Below are 26,792 nucleotides of genomic sequence, written 5' to 3'. Positions count from 1 at the left end.
TTACTTTTAATATTAATGAAACAATTAATAATGTCTTTAGGTTGTTTCACGAAACAAAAACTTTAAGCTGATTCTTCTAGAAATATTTTGTAAAAAGAATGAACATTTTATGACACAAATTAACAAAGTTATCCTTTTGTTGATTAAGATTATTTAAACAATAAGGTTATGGATTTTAAATAATTCTACTTCAAAATGAAATAAAAGCTAACTTATTACAATGTACTAACTTATATAATTCAATAACAGAAAAGCTTCATTTCATCATAAAAAATCATATATTTTTAATTTATTTATATTTGTACGTTATTACAAAGTTATTAAAAAATATGAAATTTTTATTAATTTTTAGTATTTTAATAAGTTTTCTTACTAAATATACTTTCTAAGAAATAAACATAACTTAAAAACAATGAAATATAAAAGATTTGCATACAATTTTTTTTTAAATTTGATTAACAAATAAAAAATTTTAGATATGGTTTATTTAAAAAATCGGCTTGGAGGAATTCATGCGCAATTTAATAAGTTTTAATTTTAAAAAATGTTTATAAAATTTCATTAAAAATTGAAGCTCTATTAAAAATAGTAGAATTTAAAAATTTTCTAATTTAAATTTTTGCTGAAAACACTAAAAAATTCAATTTTGGAAAATTTACAAATAATTGGAAAAATTCAATTATTAAAAAAAAAAATAAAATTCTTATTAAATTCAACTATGTTCAAAATTTGAAAAAAAATTTCGTAAAAATCCCAATTATCATTATAAACAACAAAATTCTTCTCCAAAGTTCAGTTATTTTCAATTATATTTAAAAAAAATTTTAATTTGAAATTTTAGAAAATTACAATTTTGAATAAATGAATTAAATAATAAAAATTTCACAGGAATTCTATCATTTACAATTTTTTTTTATAAATTTCTTCGCAATAGTTGAATTATTTTCATGAAAAATAACATTTTTTTTACCAGGAATTCAATTATTTTCATAAATAATAATAATCATCGCAGAATTTCAATTATTTTTAATACAATGTTAATAAATTTTCTCAAAAAATGTAATTATTCTTAAAATTTCTATTAAAATTCATTTTTAAAAATTTTAATAAAATTCTTTTTAACAATCCAATTTTTTTCAAAATAATTTGAATAAAATTCTTCATAAAACTAAATTAATTTAAATCATTTATCAAAATTCAATTCTTTTTAATATCTACTATTTCAATAAAAATTCACAAAAGAATTCAATTATTTAAAAAGAAATATATTATTAAAATTCGTCAGAAGAATATAATTATTTTTCATAAATATTAAGATTCTTCTCAGAATTTCAATTATTTTCAATACAATTATTAACAAATTCGATTGTATTCAATATGTAAATTAAAGAAATTTTTCAAAAAAATTCAATTATTTTCTAAAATTTTTAAATAAAATTTAAGAATTAAATGCTTAATTTCAATTAATTGGAAAAACTTGAAAAAAATTGTTCATATAGAATTCAATTACTTTGAAAACTTGTAATTAAAATTATTAAAGAAACTCCATTATTTTAAAGAATCTCAAAGAAATTCTTCAAAAGAATTTAATTAAGATTATGTAAAATTTAAATAAAACTCTTCCTAAATTCAATTATTTTCATAAACAATAAAATTCTTCAAAGAAATTCAATTATTATCAAATTTTTTAATAAAATTCTTTGCAAGAATTCAATGATTTGCAAATTTTTTATAAATTTTTTCTTAATAATTCACTTATTTTTATAAATAATGAAGTTCTTAGTTCTTAGAAGAAATTAAATTATTAGCAAATTTTTTGATAAAATTCTTACACTGAAAAAAATAATAGTCAAATTGACTAGTATTCTTAATCGAATTTCTATTATCCGACAACAAACAAAAAGTAAAGATTAAATAGAATTTCCAGTCAAAATGTAATATTTAATCAGATATTTTATTTATTTGAAAATATATACACAATTTTACTTGCTCGTCAAGAACTATTCATTTTTATTTATTTAAGACATTTATATGTCATTAGTAATTAATAAAAAATTAACAAACAATAAATTATAACATTGAAGCAAGCATTATTATAACGGTACAACACTTAAGCACAGTTATTAAAATACTAAAAAATTTTGATTCCACTTGTGTGAAATTTCAGGCTTTTTAGGTTAGCTATAAAGTTTGAACGAATTAATTTATCAAATATATAATAGTTTAATTTTAATTATCTGTTTCGATTTACTCGATGAAAACGGCAAATGTGAAATACGCAGAACGAGCTTAGGCCAATAAGGGCTAAAGCGTGGCCTAACCGCTAAACGCAAGAAATTCATCGGGAAATCCGGTGAAACTGCTTCCTGAAAAAGGCATGAATTGAAGTCACGGGGAAAAGCCTTGTTTTTTCTCTCCGTGTACGCAGTTCAGAAAGTTTTCAAAATAACTAATTATCCTAGCTGATTTGGCCAGGGAATGCAAAGTTACTTTTTACAAAGTTTGGATTTGTGGAATTCACCAGGGAAATTGGTTGAATTTACTGGAAATCCAAATTAACTTTACTAGGTTAAGATTAACCCTGGGTTTATAGTTAATAATACCATAAAGATTTTTTTTCAGTGTAGCAGGAATTTAATCATTTGCAAATTTTTTATAATTTTTTTCACAATAATTTAATTATTTCCATAAATAATATAAAATTTTTGCAGAGATTCAATTATTTTCGTAAATAATATAATTTTCGCATGAATTTAATTATTTGCAAAAACAATTTTCATAAAATTTTTGAAAAAAAATCAATTATTTAAAATAATTTTTATAAAATTCTTCCTTGGAATTCAATTATTTAACAAAAAAATCAATAAAAGTTCTTCGTAAGAATTCAATTATTTTTGAAAATTTAGAATTCGTTGCAAAAATTCAATTATTTAAAAAAATTTCTATAAATTTAGCGTGGATTACACAGTTAATATTGTATAATATAACCCTTTCGTGCCTCCGGTACATATATGTACCACCTACAAAATATGTTATAACTCTTATGCATTTCAACAAAACAATAAATAGTTTGGCTTTATTTATTTACTAGGGTTACTATTACATGTAAAAAAATAATAAATGACATAGAACTATAATAATTATTATAAACAATAGGTATAATGTTGAGAAAAATACTTTTTTTCAAAGTTGCTTATATTTGCTCGAAACTCACCACTTGGGGGTTTTTGGGGTCGCTGATTCCGAATCTGAAGTCAGATTTCCAAAATTCAAAATGACAAATCCAATATGGCGGACTTTTTTTTAATTGCTTATATTTGCTCGAAACTCATCACTTGGGGGTTTTTGGGGTCGCTGATTCCGAATCTGAGGTAAGATTTCCAAAATTCAAAATGGCGGATCCAATATGGCGGAATTTTTTTTTAATTGCTTATATTTGTTTGAAACTAACCACTTAGGGGTTTTTGGGGTCGCTGATTACGAATTTGAGGTCAGATTTCCAAAATTTAAAATGGCGGATCCAATATGGCTGACTTTTTTCAAAATCAGACAAGTTACATTTTCAAATTTCAAAATAGAGGACTTTTTCCAAAATTGCTATTTGCTTGTAGGTTTACTACTCAAGGGTTTTTGGATACCCTAATTTTAAATTTGAACTTTAATTTTGAAAATCGATATTCAATAGAAGCTTGAGATGTGATTTATTTTACAATCACTCATATTTAATTATACCTGCGAACAACGATGTGGATGTGGAAGAATGAATATGGTGAGAATCACGTCAAAAATCCACCCAAAAAAAAGTCCGCCATATTGGATCTGCCATTTTGAATTTTGGAAATCTGACCTCAGATTCGGAATCAGCGACCCCAAAAACCCCCAAGTGGTGAGTTTCAAACAAATATAAGCAATTAAAAAAAGTCCGCCATATTGGATCCGCCATTTTGAATTTTGGAAATCTGACCTCAGATTCGGAATCAGCGACCCCAAAAACCCCCAAGGGGTAAGTTTCATCAAAATCCATCCACTGGTTTCTTGGGGGGCACGAAAGGGATAAGTTGCGGTTGCAAATTTTAGATTGTAAGAGTACTATGTACGAAAGGGCTTGTCCCATATACTTGTTAAATAAAGAAATAAAAAAATTCTCGGCAAAAATTTCAATTATTTTCAAAAATTTTCCTCAATTCAATGATTTTCATAATCTACCAAAAATTTTTTCAAAGAATTCAATTATAAAAATTTTAATGAAATTCTTGCGCAAACATTTAATTATATTCATAAAATAATTAAAATTTCACAAGGAATTCAATTATTTTCATAAATAATAAAATTTTTTTAATGAATTCAATTATTATTTTCATAAAAAATAATTTAAAAATTCTAGAAAATAATAATTAAATTAAGATGATGAAAATAATTTTGATGAAGTAACATAGTAACAATATTCTTATATAATATAAAATAATGATTTTATTACTTGGTCATCTTTAATTTATTATAAAACATGAAGAAATCGATCACTCCGAGTCTTCGGCCCGAAGCAAACGATATCTTTATGTTTTATAACAATACTTTTAAAAGTTGTTTAATTTAAAAAAGGTTTAAATTTGAAATTTTTTAATATCTTAATTCCTGTGGAAAATCCTGTTAGGTGTATAATACAACCTCAAATTTCCAATCATCAATCAGGTAATCCTCAAACAGTCAGATCTGTTGCTCTCAAATCCCACAACACAGCTTTTAAATAAATAAATAAAATATTTATTCCTCGAAGTTCGTCTCAGGATATACGAATCGACATACAATTAAATCAAATATTTTGTACTGCCGCATTTTCGACCAGATAAAAGTCCATCTTCACACTTTGGACCCAAAACGACAACTGCCCAAGCCAGCCCTTGGAAAATCGCGCTTTCCATAGGACTCGACAAATTCCTGTGCCTTGTCGTCCTTGACTATCCTAGTATAGACCATATGGTTATCATATGGTCCTCGAACTGCCTAAAACTCAGAGTCTCCTTTGTCCCGCGAAATAAGACCCAAAGTTGTTCTCATAGAAGTTTCACAAATTTTGACGCAATTCTAAGAAACAAACTGACTAGAATTAAAATATAGAAAAAATACTTCAAATTTTATATGAGCTAAAAAAAATTTTCCTTCTTGTATTAAAAAATTTGAGAAAAATTATTATTTTTATTATTTTCTTTATTTTTATTTTATATTTTTATTATTGTTATTATTCTCCTTTGGTAGAAATGATATGTATTTTAAAATTTTAATATTTTAGTACAGCTTTGTTTAATTTTTATCAACTTTTGCTTCCTCAAGAAAGATTCTATTTGTAGTGAAAAACTTCAAATTGTTATTTTTTGAATAATTTCGATGTTTTTTGATCTTAGAAATACAAAAATTGTGTTTTTAAAAAATCATCCGGTGTCTGTGTGTATTTATTTGTGTCAACAATACAATTTTGGCATATTTATCCAAAACCATATAAGAGCTACAGCAAACTTTCTGTTTTATCAATTTTTAGATCTCTTTGGAGGGGAAAATTACAAAATAAATAGTTTTAACGATTTTTGAAAAATATATTTGTCCTTTTTTTAATTAAAATTTTTAAAAATTGTTTTTTTATACCTATTCTTTAAAAATTTTTTAAAAATATATTCACACACATCAGTTTATTTGATTTTGATTTCTTATAAAGGAAAATTTGTTTAGCATTTTTAAAAATTATATAATTTTTGAAGGACTACAAAACTCTCTCGATGAGGAAGCAAAAATAAAAATTTTTCGTTATAAAAAATATTATTTATATTTATAAAATTAAATTCTTTTTATGATGCAGATTTTCAATAAAAATTGGCATAAAATTCATTTTGGTGTTTTTGCTAAGACAGTCATTCTTTACATCGATTGCAAGAAAATTCAAATTGATGACGTTCGAACTGAATTGGAATCTCGTGGAACTATCGATGTCAGCGGAAAAATTTCCTTATCAAAATTACTTAGCGCTAATAGCACTATGCCAGTAAGTAAAATGTTTGAAATTCAAACTATAAAGAATATTATGGATTATTTATTTCAATTTTAGTATATAAATTTTTATAAAATATTTATATGTAAAAATAAAATTAAAAATATTTTAGTGTAAAAAATATTAATATTAGCATAAAAATAGTAATTTAAAGAAAATGAATGCGTAAATTAAAAGCGAAAATAAATTTAAAAATAAGCACAAAAAAATTGAAAACGAAAATTTTATAATAAATAAAATATAAAATAAACATTTTTCTAAATTCAGAAATTTAATACGTATTTTATTTTAAGATTGATCTGCAATGGATGGTATTGAATTGTGATCCAACGGCACCGGAAAGGGAGTCATGTGAAGAAATTCCAGTGAGTCTTGATTCTTCTCCTTTTTAATAAAAATCTTTAAAAAATTCTATTTTTAAATTTTCAGCTATGTCAACTGATATTTATTATTATTTTGAAAAAATATTAATGGTTATAAGAAAAAATAATTAAAATACCGAATAAAATTGATTAAGAATTTTCAATTATTATAAAAAGATTTCGATAAATTTTGACTTAAAAAAATGTTCTTGATTCTTTTTTTTATTTTTACAGAAAAGTGCAGTGAAAAAAAATTTTCAAGAGTGTAAAAACTTCTGCGTCTCTTTTCTGAATTCCAGTACTGTAAGCATTTATTCTATTTATAATATAACAATGAAAGAATAAAAAATTATGTTAATTATTTAATAAAATTTTTCTATTGTCTATCTCTTTAAGGACAGTTCATTTATTTTAGAAAGTGAGCTTCAAAATCGAAAAGGTAAATCTTCGTAAATTATTTAATTTTTTAGTTATTAAACACAACTTTTAAGTCATATTTAAAATTTTTGAATTTCTGAATGTAAAATTAGTATCTTATTTTCATAAATGCAAATTATATATATTATACATTTTAATTAATTAAGTTAAAAGGAACAAATAAATATCAGTTTTATTTCAATAATAAAGGAAAAGTTTGAGTAAGAAATGAAGGAGAAGATAAAGGAAAAAATGAAGGAAAAGTTTCAGGAAAATATTAAATAAATAATTCAGGAAAAAATGAAGGAGAAGATTAAGGGAATTTTTCAACATATTTCCAACATATTTTCCTTAATTTTTCCTTAAAGTTTTCCTTAACTTTTTTCTTAATGTTGTCCTTAACTTTTTCCTTAATTTTTCCTCCAATTTTTTCTTAAACTTTTTGTTTATTTTTTCCTTAAACTTTTTTTAAAATCTTTTCTTTAATATTTACCTACCATAAACTTTTTCTACATATTTTCCTTAAAATTCCCTTTACCTTTTCCTTAATATTTGCTTAAACTTTTTCTTTATTTTTTCCTTAACTTTTTAAGTGTCTTTTGCCTTAACTTTTTCCGTAACTTTAACCTTAATGTTGTCCTCAACTTTTTCTTTAACAATTTCCTAAACTTTTTCCTGAAACTTTTCTTATACATTTTTCTTAAACTTTTCTTAAATTTTTTCCATAATATTTTCCATAAACTTTTCCTACATATTTTCCTTAAAATTTCATTTACCTTTTCCTTAATTTTTGCTTAAACTTTTTCTTTATTTTTTCCTTAATGTTTTTCTCAACTTTTTTGTAACTTTTTCCTTAATTTTTCCCTTAATATTTTCCTCAACTTTTCCCTTAATTTTTTCTTAATATTTTCTTTAAACTTTTCCTTTATTTTTTGTTATAATTTTTCGTATTTTGTTCCTTAATATTTTCCTTAAACTTTTCCTTAATATTTTAATTAATTAATGTATTAAGGAAAAATTAAAGGAAAAGTTTAGGGAAATAATTAATGAAAAGATAAAGGAAAATATTAAGCAAAGAAATTAAGGAAGTGATGAAGGAAAAGTTCAAGGAAAATTATAAGAAAAAAATTAAGGAATATTTTAAGGAAAAAATATTGAAAAGTCTAAGGAAAAAAATGTAGTCACAACAGATAAACGATTTTGTCAATTTGTCAATTCGCAAATTTTGACACTGGCATAAATATTAAAAAGTCGATCGCAAATTGCGATCCTTCGAGAATCTTGTTTGTATGAGATGAGATTTAAAACCAAAGAATGGAATATATTTTTTCATTCCTGCTCATTGCTCGTATGTATCGATCAATATTGCATCACTATAAATTAAGTTGCCAAGCAACAAATCGTAAAAATTTATTCTGAACACGCTCTATTTTGACTATATTAAAAAAGAAGAGTGGTAACCAGATTACAGAGGATTCGTTTTGTAGCATTTAATATCGTTGGCAAATAGAAGGACTAGTGAGTATTTAAAAATCGATTTTATGTCATTCTTGTACATCATAAAAAACAAATGTTCATGGTCAATTTTAACTACTAAGATCTGTCAAGAAGATAACTTTTGAATAATAATAACGAATTTCTAGGACCGCCCATGCTTTTCAGGTTATTAAAAATATTTAGAAAAAAATGAAGGAAAATAATAAGGAAAAGAAAATATAAAGAAAAAAATTAACGAAAAGTTTATGGAAAAAATAAAGGACAAGTTTAAGGCAAAAAATAAGAAAAAGTTTAAGAAAAATATTAAGAAAGAAATAAAGGAAATGTTTAAGGAAAATTATAAGAAAAATAATGGAAAAATTTAAAGAAAATGTTAAGGTAAAGTTTTAGGAAAATATTAAGAAAAATTTTAAGGAAAATTGTGAGAAAAAAATAAAGGAAAAATTTGAAGAAAACATTTTTAAAAATTAAGGAAAAGTATAAGGAAAAAATAAAGGAAAATAAAAGTTTAAAGAAAATATTAAGGAAAAAAAGGAAAATTTTAAGAAAAAATAAAAAAAGTTTAAAGAAAATATTAAGGAAAAATAAATGAAAAGTTAAAAAAAATTATAAGAAAAATAATGGACCAATTTTTAGGAAAATATTCAGAAAAAGTTTAAGGAAAACTGTAAGAAAAAATAAAGAAAAAACTTAAAGAAAATATTTTTACAAAATTAAGAAAATGTTTAAGGACAATATTAAGGAAAAAAAGGAAAATTGTAAGAAAAAATAAGAAAAATATTTAAGGAAAAGACAAAGGAAAATTATAAGAAAAAATAAAGAAAAAGTTTAAAGAAAATATTAAGAAAAAATAAAAAAAAATAATAAGGAAAAGTTTAATAGGAAAACTTGAAGGGTAAGTTTAAAGAAAATATTAAGGAAAAAAAAGGAAAATTTTAAGAAAAAATGGGAAATATTTAAGGAAAAGACAAAGAAAAATTATAAGAAAAAGAAAGTTTAAAGGAAATATTAAGGAAAAGTTTAAGGAAAATTGTAAGAAAAAATAAGAAAAATATTAAAGGAAAAGACAAAGGAAAATTATAAGAAAAGTTTTAAGAAAAAATAAAAAAAAATATTAAGGAAAAAATAAAGGAAAAGTTCAAGGAAAATATTAAGGAAAAAATAAAGGAAAATAAAAGTTTAAAGAAAATATTAAGGTAAAGTTTAAGGAAAACATTAAGGGTAAGTTTAAAGAAAATATTAAGAAAAATTTTAAGGAAAAAATAAAAGAAAAGTTTAAGGAAAGTTATAAGAAAAATAATGGAAAAATTTTTAAGAAAATATTCAGAAAAATATTCAGAAAAATTGTAAGAAAAAATTTAAAGAAAATATTTTAAAAAATTAAAAAGTTTAAGGAAAATATTAAGGAAAAAATAAAGGAAAATAAAAGTTTAAAGAAAATATTAAGGAAAACATTAAGGAAAAGTTTCAAGAAAAAATTAAGGAAAAAAAGGAAAATTTTAAGAAAAAATAAGGGAAATTTTTAAGGAAAGGACAAAGGAAAATTATAAGAAAAAATAAAGAAAAAGTTTAAAGAAAATATGAAGAAAAAATAAAGAAAAACTTTAAGGAAAATATCCAGGAAAATATAAAGGTAAATAAAAGTTTAAAGAAAATATTAAAGAAAACATGGAAAATTTTAAGAAAAACTAAGGGAAATGTTTAAGGAAAAGGTAAAAGAAAATTATGAGAAACAAATTTTTGACTTCATGACCATTTAGCTTCCCCAATATAGGTATAAATAGAAATTTGTGAATATTAATATTAATATTAATATTAAAATAAAATATTAATAACAAAATATTAATATTAATATTAAATAAGTTATGAAACAAATACAAAATTTGAATTTTTTGTGAAAAAGAAAAATATTTATTAATTTTATAAATTTTGATAAAATATATACTTTGTATACATCAATCGATTCGTTTTCTTGTCATAAATGTAATTTTGAGAATAATTAATGAAAATATTAACAAATAAAAAAATTATTTTAAAAAATACAAAAAAAAAATTTTTTTTGAATTTAAAAAAAAATAGTATAAAAAAAAATTTGTAGATATTTCTGAAAACCCTTGTGTCAGATTTTAAGTATTAATAACTGCAATAAACCTGCAAAATTTTAGGACAATCCATCAAAATTTGTCTGAGATAATTTGTACACAATTTTTTTGTGACATACACACACGCACACACACACATACATACATCTGGACATTTGCTGAGAATTGAATGTACATATGTTCTAAATGAAAATGAGTCCATATAACCTTCTTTTGAAAAATTGAAAATCGTCACGAATGCAAAGCTTCCTCGTGAGGAAGTAAAATAATAAAAAAAGTTTAAAGAAAATATTAGGAAAAAATAATTGAAAAGTTTAAGGAAAATTATACGAAACATAGTGGAAAAATTTAAAGAAAAATTTTTAGGAAAATATTCAGAAAAAATTTAAGGAAAATGTAAGAAAAAATAAAGAAATATTTAAAGAAAACATTTTTAAAAAAATGAAGAAAATGTTTAAGAAAAATACGAAGGGAAAAATTAAGGAAAATATTGTATTTGAACATATTTATATTTGACTTTGTATTTATATACCTTAGAATTAATTTTAACTTATGAAATAAATAAATAAAACACTAAACACGACTTGGTATTTTAATTTTTTTAATAGACACTAGATTTTCGAGTCAAAATACAATACTTAATCAGATGATGTTTTATACATTTCGAGTACACAATTTTATACACTTGTCAAAAACTATTTATTTTTAATTATTTATGACATTCAAATGAAAATAAATTTAAATACACAAATTATTGCAAAGGTAAATTTTCAAACACACTGCGCGATTAAAATAGTAAAAATGTTGTCACCACGTGCGTAAAAATTTCGACGATTTATATTGAAACCTAACCAAAAAAGTCTGAAAGAATTGACTAATATAATTAAATAGTTTAATTTCTAAAACATGGACTACCTATATTTCCAGAGGTTCCGAGAAACCAGCAATTTTGATGTATGTAAGAACTCCATTTTATGTACAAAAAATAGACGCGAGTAATGATAAAAAATCGTTTTACGAAATCACGATAAATGACGCGAAAGATATAGAGGTAAACACTGGTAAACACTGTCAGAACAGAAGCAGACGCGTGCGCATTATGGAAATCCCTTGCGGATTGAGATCACCGTAAAATCACTGTATCGGTGATTTTACGGTGAAAAGTAAATAAAAACTGTAAAACATTAAAAAAAGACAAAGTAAAATAGAAAAATTGAAAGAGGACAATTTATTGAAGAAATTTGTATTAGCACTTTATTAATAAATATTCATTATTAATGTGAAAATAATATTTAAAGTTGAAGTCATCTCCGGTGATATTTTACACTGTCACGGTGATTTGAAAAATACTCGTGTAATTGCACTTTGTTCATACCTAAAAGTGTATAAAATTAACAGCCATTGATATATAGAACACATTTAAAACGAAAAATATCTAATTAACTTAGTAATTATAATAAAAATAAATGAAAAAAGTAAAAAGTTTGCTTTTGGGTGTCATACGAAGAATGAGTAATTTGCTTTGTAGATAATACGTGGTGCACATTTACCATAAGCGCTCGGTCGATAAAATGAAAGTGTTACCATAAAACAAATTTCGACGTTCTTTCCTCCAGTAGATGGCGGAATGAAAGAATTCTAAAATACAAATTTGTATTATTCTGTAAAGTGTTTAATTTAAATTTTTAATATTACATTCAAAAGGTAAGTGTGATAATATTATTTATGAATTCATGACATGACATTTATTATAAATTCTAAAATAATTAAAAGTAAATTGCATTTGAAACAATTAAATAACAGATAATTATTTAGTTGAACAATGATAAATAAGATAATTTTTAAGCAAAAAAAATTTCACATAATTACAAATTTAAAAAGTCAATATTCTTTAAAAATTACTCGATCACAATGAATTTGTTTATTTTCTTATAAAAAAATTAAAAGTTATTTATTCATGATGGCGGACTAACTAATTCTTTTATTTCGCTCTAAAGTTATGAATATTAATATCTTAAAGTATTTTTTCTTGCCAATAATAAATTTGTACTTTTTTTATCAAAATACTAAACAATTAAAAATTCAAGATGGCGGACTAACTAATTTTTTTATTTTTGCTCTAAAATTATGAAAATTAATATCTTAAAGTATTTTTTCTTGCCAATAATAAATTTGTACTTTTTTTATCAAAATACACGGAAAAAAAGTACGTGAAATTTTCATTGACTCGGTACTTGACTTTTGGATACGACACAAAATACTAAAAACAGTCTAGTACTTTTGCATGAGAGTTATTCAAAAGCAGTCAATGAAAATTTCTAGTACCTTGCTTGAGAATTTCATTGACTTTCAAAAAAATTGTAAAATAAAAAAAATAATTTCCACTTGTTCACACAGTTTTTCTGAAATTCACTCATTCATTCACATATTTGGATAATTATTCACACAAACAAAGAATAATTATTGTATCACTTTTCGACGTTCCTCAACACTTATGAACTAACCTATAACACACACATATATTCGCGTATAACTTAAATAAAAACACACACTTAACACTTAAAAGCACATTTCGAATTGTTCTTATATACCACATGGTGAAATTTTTCACGACTTCTGAGACATGCTATTTCACTGAAAACTGATACTTACATAACATTCTGTTTTGTGAAAAACACAAAATAAAAAATATTTTTTTGAAAGTCAATTCTTGAAGACAAATATATATTAACACTATTTGTTTTTCATAAAATAATAGTATATTCACATCTGAAATTAACACAAATGGAAACAGACGATCAGCTGGCATTTACCTTGGGTAGAAACGCTCAACGCACACTGCGCATGCTCCACAGAATTTTCAAGCGCAGTCAACTAATCTTTCACGTACTTTATAAAACTTAACAAATGACTTTTCGTTAAAATTTAAAAAACACTGTTGCCCATACTAGTACTAGAATAACTCTAGGACTTTTCTATATTTTTTAATAAAAAGTACATGATACAGCCTTGAATTTTGTGTCCTATCCAAAAGTCAAGCACTTTCAAGGAAGGATTCACGTACTTTTTTTTCCGTGTACTAAACAATTAAAAATTCAAGATGGCGGACTAACCAATTTTTTTATTTCGCTCTAAAATTGAGAATATTAATATCTTAAAGTATTTTTTCTTGCCAATAATAAATTTGTACTTTTTTTTATCAAAATACTAAACAATTAAAAATTCAAGATGGCGGACTAACCAATTTTTTTATTTCGCTCTAAAATTGAGAATATTAATATCTTAAAGTTTTTTTTTTGCCAATAATAAATTTGTACTTTTTTTATCAAAATAATAAACAATTAAAAATTCAAGATGGCGGACTAACTAATTTTTTTATTTTTATCATGGCAACAATAAATATATTAATTTTTTTAAAAGTTAAAAATTTCTGATTTAAAATGTCGGATTAATAGATATTTAAAATTTTTCTCTTAATTTATATAAAAATAAATACTTAACTTTTGTTTGATACGTAAAATATCTCTAGATGTAAGTAAACATTCATTGTTTCTTAAGTAGGAATTCTTACATTTTTAGTTATTGAACCAATTTACTTGTTTTATCGATATTCAGTGAAAAAAATTTACTAATTTTTAGAAAATAATAAATTTGTACTTTTTTCATCAAAATGCTAAAAAATTCAAGATGGCGGACTATCTAATTTTTTTAATTTTGCTCTAAAATTATAAAAATTAATATCTTAAAGTATTTTTTCTTGACAATAATAAATTTGTACTTTTTTCATCAACATACTAAAAAATTAAAAATTCAAGATGGCAGACTAACCAATTTTTTTATTTCGCTCTAAAATTGAGAAAATTAATATTTTTAAGTTTTTTTTCTTGCCAATAATAAATTTGTACTTTTTTTATCAAAATACTAAAAAATTAAAAATTCAAGATGGCGGACTAACTAATTTTTTTATTTTTGCTCTAAAGTTATGAAAATTAATATCTTAAAGTATTTTTTCTTGCCAATAATAAATTTGTACTTTTTTTATTAAAATACTAAACAATTAAAAATTCAAGATGGCGGACAAACTAATTTTTTTTATTTTTATCATGGCAACAATAAATAAATTAATTTTTTTAAAAGTTAAAAATTTCTGATTTAAAATGTCGAATTAATAGATATTTAAAATTGTTCTCTTCATTTATATAAAAATAAATACTTAACTTTTGTTTAATACGTAAAATATCTCTAGATGTAAGTAAACATTCACTTCAGTAAAACTTCTCAAATTTTTAGTTATTTAACCGATTTAATTGTTTTATCGATATTCAGTGAAAAAAATTTACTAATTCTTAGAAAATAATAAATTTGTACTTTTTTCATCAAAATGCTAAAAAATTCAAGATGGTGTACTATCTAATTTTTTTAATTTTGCTCTAAAATTATGAAAATTAATATCTTAAAGTATTTTTCTTTGACAATAATAAATTTGTACTTTTTTCATGAACATACTAAAAAATTAAAAATTCAAGATGGCAGACTAACAAATTTTTTTAAAGACCCTAAAGTTTTTTTTTATTTCTAAACTTTTCTGCAATAATCTTGTTCAGAGTAGTAAATACAACAAATATCAATCAAAAAATTATCGAAATTTTAATATTGGGGGTAAAAAACAACCCCTTTCCAAATAACTATCTTTTGCAAATTTACATAATATAGATAACATATGTCTTCAAAAATAAATAGCTGTAACCGAAGTACAATAATGTCCCGCGACTACCGACATTAAAAAGCGTCGGTAGTGGCGGGATATTACTTTAAATCGCAAATTTTTCAATTACAATGTCTTTTACGGCTTTCAATTTCAAAGCATTTGGGTTCCTTTGTGTCCCTTTTAAATTGTTTACGTTTTTTACCATCTAAGAAAAGAGTTAAGATTATTATTTTTATTATTACAGATTATTTGAAAATACATTCTCAACTTTAAGATTAGGTTATTGTTATGAAAAATATTGCCGAAAAAACTTAAAAAAAATAATACGGAAGTCATTTAGAAATGTACTATTTTATTAGATGTAAACAAGCAGTGTCCGGACACTGCCGACAATAAGTGTCCCGCCATTGCCGAAACAGTGATTTACGGTAATAACGATCTACAATCCCACACAGCACATGATATTTCCTGAATACTTCCTGAATATTTCACTGAAAGATTGAAATATTTCATTGCAAGATTCAGGAAATATTTCTGCAAACAGGAAAATGTCCGCTTATGTGGGAATATTGACGCGAAAGTTGAGAAAATATTTCATTGAAATATTTTGGAAATATTCAACTGAAATGATGCGCACTGGTCGAACTCAGTTTCTATGGCCTGTAGAGTTGCGCAGTAGTTTTTGGCTTACTATATCCTATGGGTTTTAAAATATTTCAGAAAATTCCTATTGATTTGAGGTGTTTAACAAATTTTTCCATTTTTTGAAATATTTTCACAATATTGCAGAATCTTTATGTGTAATATTGCAGGAATATTTCAATGAAATATTTTCTCAATTTTCGCGTCAATATTCCTACATAAGCGGACATTTTCCTGTTTGCAGAAATATTTCCTGAATCTTGCAATGAAATATTTCAATCTTTCAGTGAAATATTCAGGAAATATCATGTGCTGTGTGGGATTGTGTCTATCGCACTATTATACATAATGTTCTAGGAATTTTGAAGGAATCTTACATACTAATAACTTAAAATATTTTCCGTTCATCAAATTTTGAAAAGTTTAATTTTATAAACACTTTTTCTTACGAAGAATAAAATTTTAATACTTGCTTAAAACTATTGACAGCATTATAGTGACAGATTTTACATCCAGAAAGTGTGTATCATATAAAAAAGCTTCAACAGAATAAAACTTTACTTTTACACCAAAAAAGCAACACTGTCAACTCAGCTGTTTGAAATATCGCATAGTGTCTCGCTCACGGAGTAATAATAAGGAGACTGCTCTCCAGCGTATCCCCTAGTCAGACTGGTGCCAGAATTCTGCCTTGGTTCACTGAGTAGTAATGACTTTTCAAAAATAACGCGCATGTGCAGTTTGCAACTATCTTCGTCACTCTTGAAAGAACGATGAGAGAGATCATTATTTTGACGTGCGAGTTGGAAAGTGTGGTTATGTTTTACTGTTGACAATATATATTATACTATTAAATGATATTAATAAATTGTAATATAGGAAATGTGTAAGTAGATATTAATTATATTAACATTATAGCGATTATAGCATTATATTATATTGTATTCATTCACTTTATCATACAAAGAAAAGAATTACTCCGGTTCGACAAAAATAATCTTTTTATTAATATCTACTCACACCTATATTACAATTTATTAATATTATAATATATTGTACTTACTCTTCTCTTTGCAGTTTGTTAATTAATGTTTTTTCTTATTTAAATCTTGATTTTCCCGTATAGTTGCTGTTGTCAACAATAAAACATAACCACACTTTCTAACTCGCACGTCAAAATAATGATCTCTCTCATCGTTCTTTCAAGAGTGACGAAGATAGTTGCAAATTGCGCATGCGCTTTATTTTTGAGAAGTCTTTACTACTCAGTGAACCAAGGCAGACATTTGGCACGGTATCTCACTGGTAGTACAGTCTCCTTATTATTACTCCGTGGTCTCGCTATACCCGCTGTCCCACCACTGCCGACAACGCCCTACGTAATAATGAAATACAACATATCACTATTAGGCGTTCGAATTCATTCCAAAATCAACGCCGAAAATTCTCAAAAAATATACTAAACAATTTCCCATAGTTAAGAACCGGCGGTCGAACCCCTAAAAACCACCCCTAATTGAAAACTGATAAAAATACACTGAAAAAAAACTAGTAGATTTGACTACTTTTTAACTACTCTACGTAATTCAATAGGTCCTCAACTGAATTCAAATAGTTGTACTAACTATCATAAAAGCAGTTAAGACAACTAAGAATGTAGTTGGTTGAATGTGATTTAGTAGTTTATTTGACTAACTTTAAAGTAATTATAACAACTAAGATTTTGGTAGTAGATTTTACTACTTAAAGTAATTCGATAGGCTTTAACGACATTTTTGTTGTAGAATTAACTATTATTTTGTTTTTAAATCTACTACTTTAAGTAGTAGATTTTACTACCTAAAGTAATTCGATAGGCTTTAACGACATTTCTGTTGTAGAATTAACTATTAAAAGTAGTTAATGATCTGTTTTATAAAGTAAAAATTAACATCTTTTTGTTTTTGTCAGCAACTACTTAAAAGTAGTAGAATTATTTATTATTATTTATTAATTATTATTATTACTGAAATTCATTTTTTCATCTCCTCTAGCATTCCTATTGGTCACTTATACTTTATAATTTTCAACACTTATGTACATAATGGAGAAAAATCCTCAAACGCCGGGGATTGAACGCACGACCCTAACATTCGCAAACCGATAACCTAACCACCTAACCACGCTCGCACGCTACGATGGTCTGCATGAAACCTGATGACATTCTTGACATAGATCAACCGACAACTGTAGTTCATTTTACAATGTAATGTAGTAGTATTTACTACTTTTACTAGTTCTTTTTATCTTCTTTAAATTCTTATTTCTGAACTTTGCTTTATTTAAAAATGCTGTTCAATCCTTTCTAATTACTTTAAGTAGTACAATCTACTACTCAATGTAGTAAAACTTAAGTTCAAAAAGTTAAAATTATCTATTATTTTCTCACCAAAACTACTGCATTGTGTAGTAGATTTTGCTACTTAGAGTGGTTCGATAGGCTTCAACAATATTATTCATTTATTTTTATTACTCTAATGTTGTAGTCAAATCAACTACTATAACTACATAAAAGTTGTAAAGTCTATTACACAAAAAGGTTTGACTAATAAAAAAATTAGTTCCCTCTACTACTCACGTGTTGTTTCAAATTCAACCGTATAAATTCTTTAATTCAACAATTTAGTGTGAACTATATTAAAGTAGTAAAATTTACTAGTTAAGAAAGTGTTACGTTACTTACAAAAGTAGTCCCTTTTACTACTTTCTATTTATTACTATAAAATTGTTAAATTTACTACTTATGAAATGTTGAGTAAACTATTATCTTAGTTGTTCTTACTTCAGCACCGTAGTCAATTCTACAACTTACCTGTTGTTAAAATTTAACTACATATATTAGTAGAATCAACTACTATTTATCAACTACATAAAAATAGTTAAATTAACTACGCAAACCGGGTTAGACTAACTAAAAAAGTAGTTGTTTTTACTACTTTTCACTTAACTACCCAAAGGTAGTTGAATTTGTCAGCTTAATTTTTTTCAGTGTAGCATATAAGTGTCCAAAACTGCCAAAAGGCATGCGAATTTCTTTCTCAGAGTATTTTTAAAAATTCCCTAAAAATATACCAAGCATTTTCCAAAAGGTTAGAACACGCGGACCCCCAAAACCCACCCTTAATAAAAAATATTGTATATCAGCCCCAAATCACAAGAATGCGTTCGGCTTTTGTTCTGAAAATATTTTTAAAAATTCCCTAAAAATGTACCAATTAATTTCCAAAAGGTAAGAATGCTCGCACGGCCCACCAAAACCCAGCTCTAATTAAAAATATTATATATTAGCACCAAATCTCAAGAATGCGTTCGGCTTTATTTCTAAAAATATTTTTAAAAATTCCCTAAAAATATGCCAACCAATTTCGAAAAGGTTAGAATGCTCGTACGGACCCCCAAATTAAAAATATTATATAATAGCACAAAATTACAAGAATGCGTTCGGCTTTATTTCTGAAAATATTTTTAAAAATTCCCTAAAAATATACCAATCAATTTCCAAAAGGTTAGAATGCTCGCACGGACCCCCAAATCCTACTACTGATTTTTTTTAAAGTGTAGAATATTTTTAAGAAAACACATTATTATTATAATTTATTAAAAATGACTTAGTTTCTTAGTATAAATGGGTATAAACTATTAATAATAAGAAATATTAAATGAAAAATGATTTTAAAGTTCTGCGGGTAAATAACCTTATTTTGCAAATTTCATTCACTACATGTGAGAAAGTGAATTTATTAAATTGAATAAAACCTTATCAAATATAACGTACACGGAGAGAAAAAAAGAGAGCTGTTTGATTTGGCATGAGAACGCTGTTTTCCCTTTATAAAACGCAGCAGTTTAATGCAACTGATCTACCGACAGGTAGAGCAGTTTACTTTTTTTTTCTCCGTGTACCTGTGATTAACTTTTGGTTTTTCTTATACTAGAAAAAATTTTCTTTGGTTCCTAAACTTTTTTCGGAATTAATATGTCAGTGGTAGTCAAACCTTTGAAATCATTCCTGGAAAATATTGTAATATTCTAAAATTAGTCGGCAACGACTTTAGTCGAAATATAATTGAATGACTCAAATATAAATTTAATAATGGGCAGTAATGAATATTACTTTCCAAAAAATATATTTTTTTAATAATTCCTAGAATTTTTCATTGTAATTTTTTTAAAATTTAATTAATATGATTAAAAAAGATTTAAATAATTGTCTGAAAATTTATTAAAATATTTGAAAATAATACAGTAGAACCTCGATTATCTGAGGTAATGTGGGGAAGAGGTACCTAGGATAATCAAAAACTCGGATAACACGGAACCAATGAAAATTTCAAAATTTTAAATTATTTTTCATGTGTTTAAAGTGTTAGAATAATATTAAATGACAAAAATGGACGAAATTTTAAATGCAATGATCACAAATAGTGGTTTTGTAAAATTTATTTTTCAAATTTAGTCGCTCGATCCGTTTTATCCGAGTTATTCCGCATTACTATTCCGCATTGTTATTCCGAGCATGTTTAGTGCCTCGGATAATACGGAATCTCGGATAACCGAGGTTCTGCTGTAATTTTAAAAAAATTTAAGAATTTAAAAAACTAATTAAGTTTTTATATAATTTAAAATTTTGAAAATATTTTATTACTACAAATGCTGAAAACAATTTTTATAAAAAATTTTAATTTAAAAAAATTGTAAAGTAAGGGGCCGTCCATAAACCACGTGGACACATTTGGGGGGGGGGGGAATCAGGGTGGCCAGACGGTCGAAGCACAATTATGTATTCGGCTTTACAAAACTATGGTACATGTACGCACGTGTAATACGCATGTGTAGCGGGAAATTTAAATTTAAACTTGGTAACTACAAAAAGAATAATAGTAATATAGTATGATTTATATGTAACACTAACAAAAATTAATTAAACGTTAATAAATAATAATAATATATTGAACTATGATAAAAATGTAGGTTTTTAAGTAAATTTAAAATAAAATAGTATACTGAATCTAAATGTTCAAATACACCATTGACAGATATTCGTGCCAATTCTCTTGGAGGGAAAATGAGTTTATAACAGAGGGACAAATTAACCATCTTGAGAAATCCCTTCCTTATCCGGCGCGAAATGAATAAATATGGCAACCTAACCCCTAAATTAAATACATAAAATGTCAGAAAAATAATTTCGCGCGCATCAGATCGTACACATTTTCTGCGCAACTTTTAACCCTCAGATATAATGGGAGAGAATATACAAGCAGATTTCCATTACCAATTCAAAATTTATTTTAGAAGGACTATTTAATTCTCTTCATAAGCAAAGGAAACATACACTTTTTGAACCTCCGAATTTGACACTCCAGTTTTCTCAGTGTAGTTACCAAGTTTAAATTTAAATTTCCCGCTACACATGCGTATTACACGTGCGTACAATAGTGTACCATAGTTTTGTAAAGCCGAATACATAATTGTGCTTCGACCGTCTGGCCACCCTGATATCAGTCGGGTGGCAGTGACAGGCCCAGAGGCACTCACTGACACTCGACTGATATTAGCGCGTGCATTCCGAGCGAAGAGCCGGTTATAGAATCCAGCTCCTCAATTGAAAATATTGAATTTTAAAAAATTAGAAGCTAATTTTCATTAATTTTCATTTTTAAATTTACCTTTAAAGACTTTTTATTCTTCAAAAATTGTAACAAAAGACTTGAAATAAATTAATTATTTTCAATTAAATTTTACAAAATTTCAACTATTCAAAAAGATTTGTTTATACATAGTTATTTTTCACATTATAAAAATCAAAATAACTTGTACTTTTTTTTTACTGAAAATTGTGGTATTTTGTCGCAGTTTTTTTAAATGAGTCGAAAAAAGTCACAGTTTTCTTAATTTCCCTGATAAACAATTTTTTCCTGACATTTCCCTGACTTTAATGACATTCTTGCTTTGAAATATGTTCAAAAATAATCTTTTTTATTTTTTAACATAGAGGAGTACAAAAAAAACTTATTTTTTAAATTTGCAATATCCACGTGGACAATTGTATAGGGGAGAAGAGGGTTTGACAAATGTTCACGAGTGTCCACAATGGTTTATGGACGGCCCCTAATTATTCAGTGTATAGATATTTAAATTTTCGGAAGTTTGTTATTAAAAATGTTAAAAATAATTGAATCCTGCATTTCAAAAAGAGCTCATTTCAGATTTTTTCATATTTGCCTTTTATCAAGGGTTGCCACGCTTTTCTTCATTTCAAATTCCCTGACTTTTCCAGGTTAAAAAACGGAAATCCAGGTTTTTAAAACTATACATTTATATTTTATCAAATTTTATTTTTAATTTTAGTTTAAGTTCAATTTTTAATTTTATTTTTAATTTTACCAAACTCCCTGATTTCCAGACAAAACGACTTTTTCCCTGTTCTATTACATTTATTTACGAATTTCTTTAATTGTAGAAAACTCGAAACATCTTCAATAACTTCGTTTTAAAATGAATACTTATATCATCATTATTTTTTACAGAAATTAAGATTTTCAAAAATTTTTAATTCAATAACATATAAGAATATTATCATAAAACAAGAATAAGGTATCGGAGTGATCGCTTTCTTCATGGTTTATAATAATTAGAACTTGATACTATCATTATTTTATACTATAAAAATATTATTACTGTAATTTCTTTAAAATTATTTTCATTTCAATTCAATTATTCATTATTAGAATTTTTAACTCAAATTCTTCTTTAAATCAATTATTTTTAATAATTTTTGAAAAAGTTCTTCTTTGGGAATTTTTAAATCCATTTGTTTAGAATTCAATTTAACCTAAAATTTCGATTATTCTGCGACATTCTTCAATGAAAAAAATAAGAAATTAAAAACTTCAAATAATTAAAAAAAATTCTATTAAACTTTTTGAGAAAAAGTGATACTAAATTTCCTTAAAAATCTTGTTAACAATTTAATTATTTTTATAGATAATAAAATTATTCGCAGGATTTAATTATTCTCAAAAATTTGAATAACATTCTTCGAAATAATTCAATTATTTTTAAAATTGACAAAATTCTTCGCAAGAATTCAATTATTATCAAAATTGATAAAATTCTCAGCAAGAATTCAATTATTTTCAAAAATGATAAAATTCTTCGTAAATATGCAATTATTTTAAATATCAATTTTTACGTAATTTTGATTATTCTGACACTCTTCAATTAAATATATATTAGAAAATAAAAACTTCAAGAATTAAAGAAAAATGTAATTAAACTTTTTTAAAAAAATTAATTCTACAGAATTTTTAGTTAAAAGTATGAAAAGTTCAAATTTTCCAAGATTTTAATTTGAAACCTTTTCAAAATTCAATTATTTCTAAAAATTTACGCAATATTTCTTTCAATATTCAATAATAATCTAAAATTTTAACTGAAATTCATTTTTAAATCAATATTTACTAAAAAAAATCCATGAGAATTCAAATATTTAAATACAAAAATAAATATTTTATTAAATAATTGAATGTTCCTTCAAATTAAATTTTCATAAAGAATTTTATAAACAAATTTTTAAATAATTGAATTCTCTTGACAAATTTTAAGAATAAGTTCATTTTTCGGAAATTTTATTAAAATTTTAATTAAAAATAATTTAATTTCTCCAAAGAATTTTATAAGAGTTTTTGAAAATAATTGAAATTTTGCCAAGAATTTTATTAAAATTTTTAGAAAATAATTAAATTTTGGAGAAAAATTTATAAAGATTGTTGAAATTTTGACTAGAATTTTTGTAAATTGTTGAACACAATTAAATTTCTGCGAAGAATTATATTAATTTTTGAAAATAATTAAACTCTTGAGACGAATTTTATTAAAATGTCTTTTTAAATAATTGAATTCTTTTATGAAATTTTATTGAAATAGTAGACATTGAAAATAATTTAATTTTCACAAATTTTTGAAATTATTAAAATTTCTACGAAGAATTTTATTAAAATTATTTTGAAAAAAAATTGAATTATTACAAAGAATTTCATTAAAATTTTTCAAAGTAATTTAATTTTTTGAATAAATTTAATTAAAACTTTATAGAAAATAATACTTAAATTCTAATAAATAAATTGTAGCAAAGGTTTTAAAAATAACTGAATTTCTTTGAGGAATTTTAATCAAATTTTTAAGAATAATTTCATTTTTCGAGGAATTCTATTAAAATTGTATTAAAAATAATTGAAAGTCTGCGATGAGTTTTCTTATTTAAAAAGATAATGAAATGTTAAGATTAAATTTTATTAAAATTATTTTTAAATAATTAAATTCCTTTAAAAAATTTTATTAAAGTAGTAGATTTGTTAAAAATTATTGAATTGATAAAAGTTTTTGAAAATAATTGAAATTTTGCCATGAATTTTATTAAAAATTTTGAAAATAATTGAATTTCTCAGAAGAATTTCACTATACTTTTGAAAATAATTGAATTTCTGCAATCGAGGGTCCCTATATCAAAGAACCGGTTATAAGTTTTTTAAGCTCGAAATCATTGCCCTGTAAATAAAAAATTAAACTGTTTTTAATCCCAATTTCTTGAGAAACATTTGGGTAATCTTTATACCAATATAAATTGTTTTCAAGAAATTAAAATTTAAAATCCTTTTTTATTTAGAGGTCGAGAATTTTGAGTCTCAAAAACTTATAACCGGTTCTTTGATAGGGACCCTCAATTATTTGTAATTACTTCAAAATTCAATTTTTTTTAGTGTTTTTAATTAAAATTCTTCTATAAATCCATTATTTTTAATAATCAATTAAAAATATATATTAAATAATTTAACTAATTTCAGAAGAATTGGAATAATTTAAATTTTTCAAAAATCCACGTTCTTTAAGACGATTTCTAATTAAATTCATTCAAAATTAAAATTTTACAAAATTTCAAATTAAAATCTTTTAAAAAACATCTGTACTTATGAAAATTGTAAACGCAACTTTTTTAAAATTTAATTAATTTTTAAATACTTATGTAAAAATAGATTTCAAGAATAAACTTTAAAAAATAACAATTTTTCAGGATGTCGATCAAAATTCCCTGACTTTTCCAGGTTTTTTTAAAGTTTATAAAATTCCCTGACATATTCAGGTTTTTCAGGTTGCGTGGCAACCCTGTAAAGTATTTTATGCATTATTACGTATTTATTGCCGTTCTCTTAACAGGAAATTTAATCTGATTTATTTTTAGTGAAGAAAAATGTATTAAAGTGTGTTTTCCTTTGACAATTATTGTTTTTAAGTTAAAAAAAGTTTAATACATTTTAAAATTAAATACATATAAATAAATTGTTTCTCGATAGTAAAACATTTCATTAATATATTTTTATGATCAAAACGATTAAACTTTTTTCAAGAATTTCGATAAGAGCTCAACTCTTGCAACTACACATATTTTCTATTTTTACCGGTTTTTAATTAAGGGTGGTTTTTTTTGGGGGGTGGTCCTCGTGTTCTAACCTTTGGAAAATGCTTGGTATATTTTTGGGGAATTTTTAAAAATACTTTGAGAAAGAAATTCGCACGCCTTTTGGCAGTTTTGGACACTTATATACTATTTTTATCGGTTTTCAATTAGGGGTGGTTTTTGGGGGTTCGACCGCCGGTTCTAAACTATGGGAAATTGTTTGGTATATTTTTTGACAATTTTTGGCGTTGATTTTGGAATGAATTTCGAACGCCTAATAGTGATATGTTGTATTTCATTATTACGTATAATATATGTGATATTTGGAAAGGGGTTGTTTTTTACCCCCAATATTAAAATTTCGATAATTTTTTGATTGATATTTGTTGTATTTACTACTCTGAACAAGATTATTGCAGAAAAGTTTTTAAATAAAAAAAAAACTTTAGGGTCCTTAAAAAAATTTGTTAGTCTGCCATCTTGAATTTTTAATTTTTTAGTATGTTGTATGTTAATGAAAAAAGTACAAATTTATTATTGTCAAGGAAAAATACTTTAAGATATTAATTTTCATAATTTTAAAGCAAAATTAAAAAAATTAGATAGTCCGCCATCTTGAATTTTTTAGCATTTTGATGAAAAAAGTATAAATTTATTATTTTCTGAGAATTTGTAAATTATTGTTACCATGATAAAAATAAAAAAATTAGTTAGTCCGCCATCTTAAATTTTAATTGTTTAGTATGTTGATGAAAAAAGTACAAATTTATTATTGGTAAGAAAAAATACTTTAAGATATTAATTTTCATAATTTTAAAGCAAAAATAAAAAAATTAGTTAGTCCGCCATCTTGAATTTTTAATTGTTTAGTATTTTGATAAAAAAGTACAAATTTATTATTGTTAAGAAAAAAACCTTAAAAATATTAATTTTCATAACTTTAGAGCGATATAAAAGAATTAGTAAGTCCGCCATCATGAATAAATAACTTTTTAATTTTTTTTATAAGAAAATAAACAAATTCATTGTGAACGAGTAATGTTTAAAGAATATTGATTTTTTAAATTTGTAATTATGTGAAATTATTTTAGGTTAAAAAATTATTTTATTTATCATTGTTCAACTGAATAATTATGTTATTCAATTGTTTCAAATGCAATTTACTTTTAATTATTTTAGAATTTATAATAAATGCCATGTCATGAATTATTCATAAATAATATTATCATACTTACCTTTTGAATGCAATATTAAAAACTTAAATTAAACACTTTACAGAATAATACAAATTTGTATTTTAGAATTCTTTCATTCCGCCATCTACTGGAGGAAAGAACGTCGAAATTTGTTTTATGGTAACACTTTCATTTTATCGACCGAGCTCTTATGGTAAATGTGCACCACGTATTATCTACAAAGCAAATTACTCATTCTTCGTATGACACCCAAAAGCAAACTTTTTACTTTTTTCATTTATTTTTATTATAATTACAAAGTTAATTAGATATTTTTCGTTTTAAATGTGTTCTAT

The 26,792-nt window shown here is 24.2% G+C and overlaps 1 protein-coding gene across 1 annotated transcript in view; it reads left to right on the top strand.

Moving 5' to 3' along the window:
• Positions 1-6,802: 6,802 nt before the first annotated feature.
• Positions 6,803-26,792, top strand: part of LOC122510927 (collagen alpha-1(XII) chain-like) — a 38,437-nt gene continuing 18,447 nt past the window's right edge. Inside the window, exon 1 of the mRNA XM_043625891.1 lies at positions 6,803-6,838. The gene's annotated coding sequence lies outside the window, so the exon portion shown is untranslated. The remainder of the gene's footprint in view (positions 6,839-26,792) is intronic.

Source organism: Leptopilina heterotoma, unplaced genomic scaffold (genome assembly GCF_015476425.1).
Source record: "Leptopilina heterotoma isolate Lh14 unplaced genomic scaffold, ASM1547642v1 Lhet_78, whole genome shotgun sequence".
NCBI lineage: Eukaryota > Metazoa > Arthropoda > Insecta > Hymenoptera > Figitidae > Leptopilina > Leptopilina heterotoma.
This window is presented reverse-complemented; position numbering and strand designations above follow the sequence as displayed.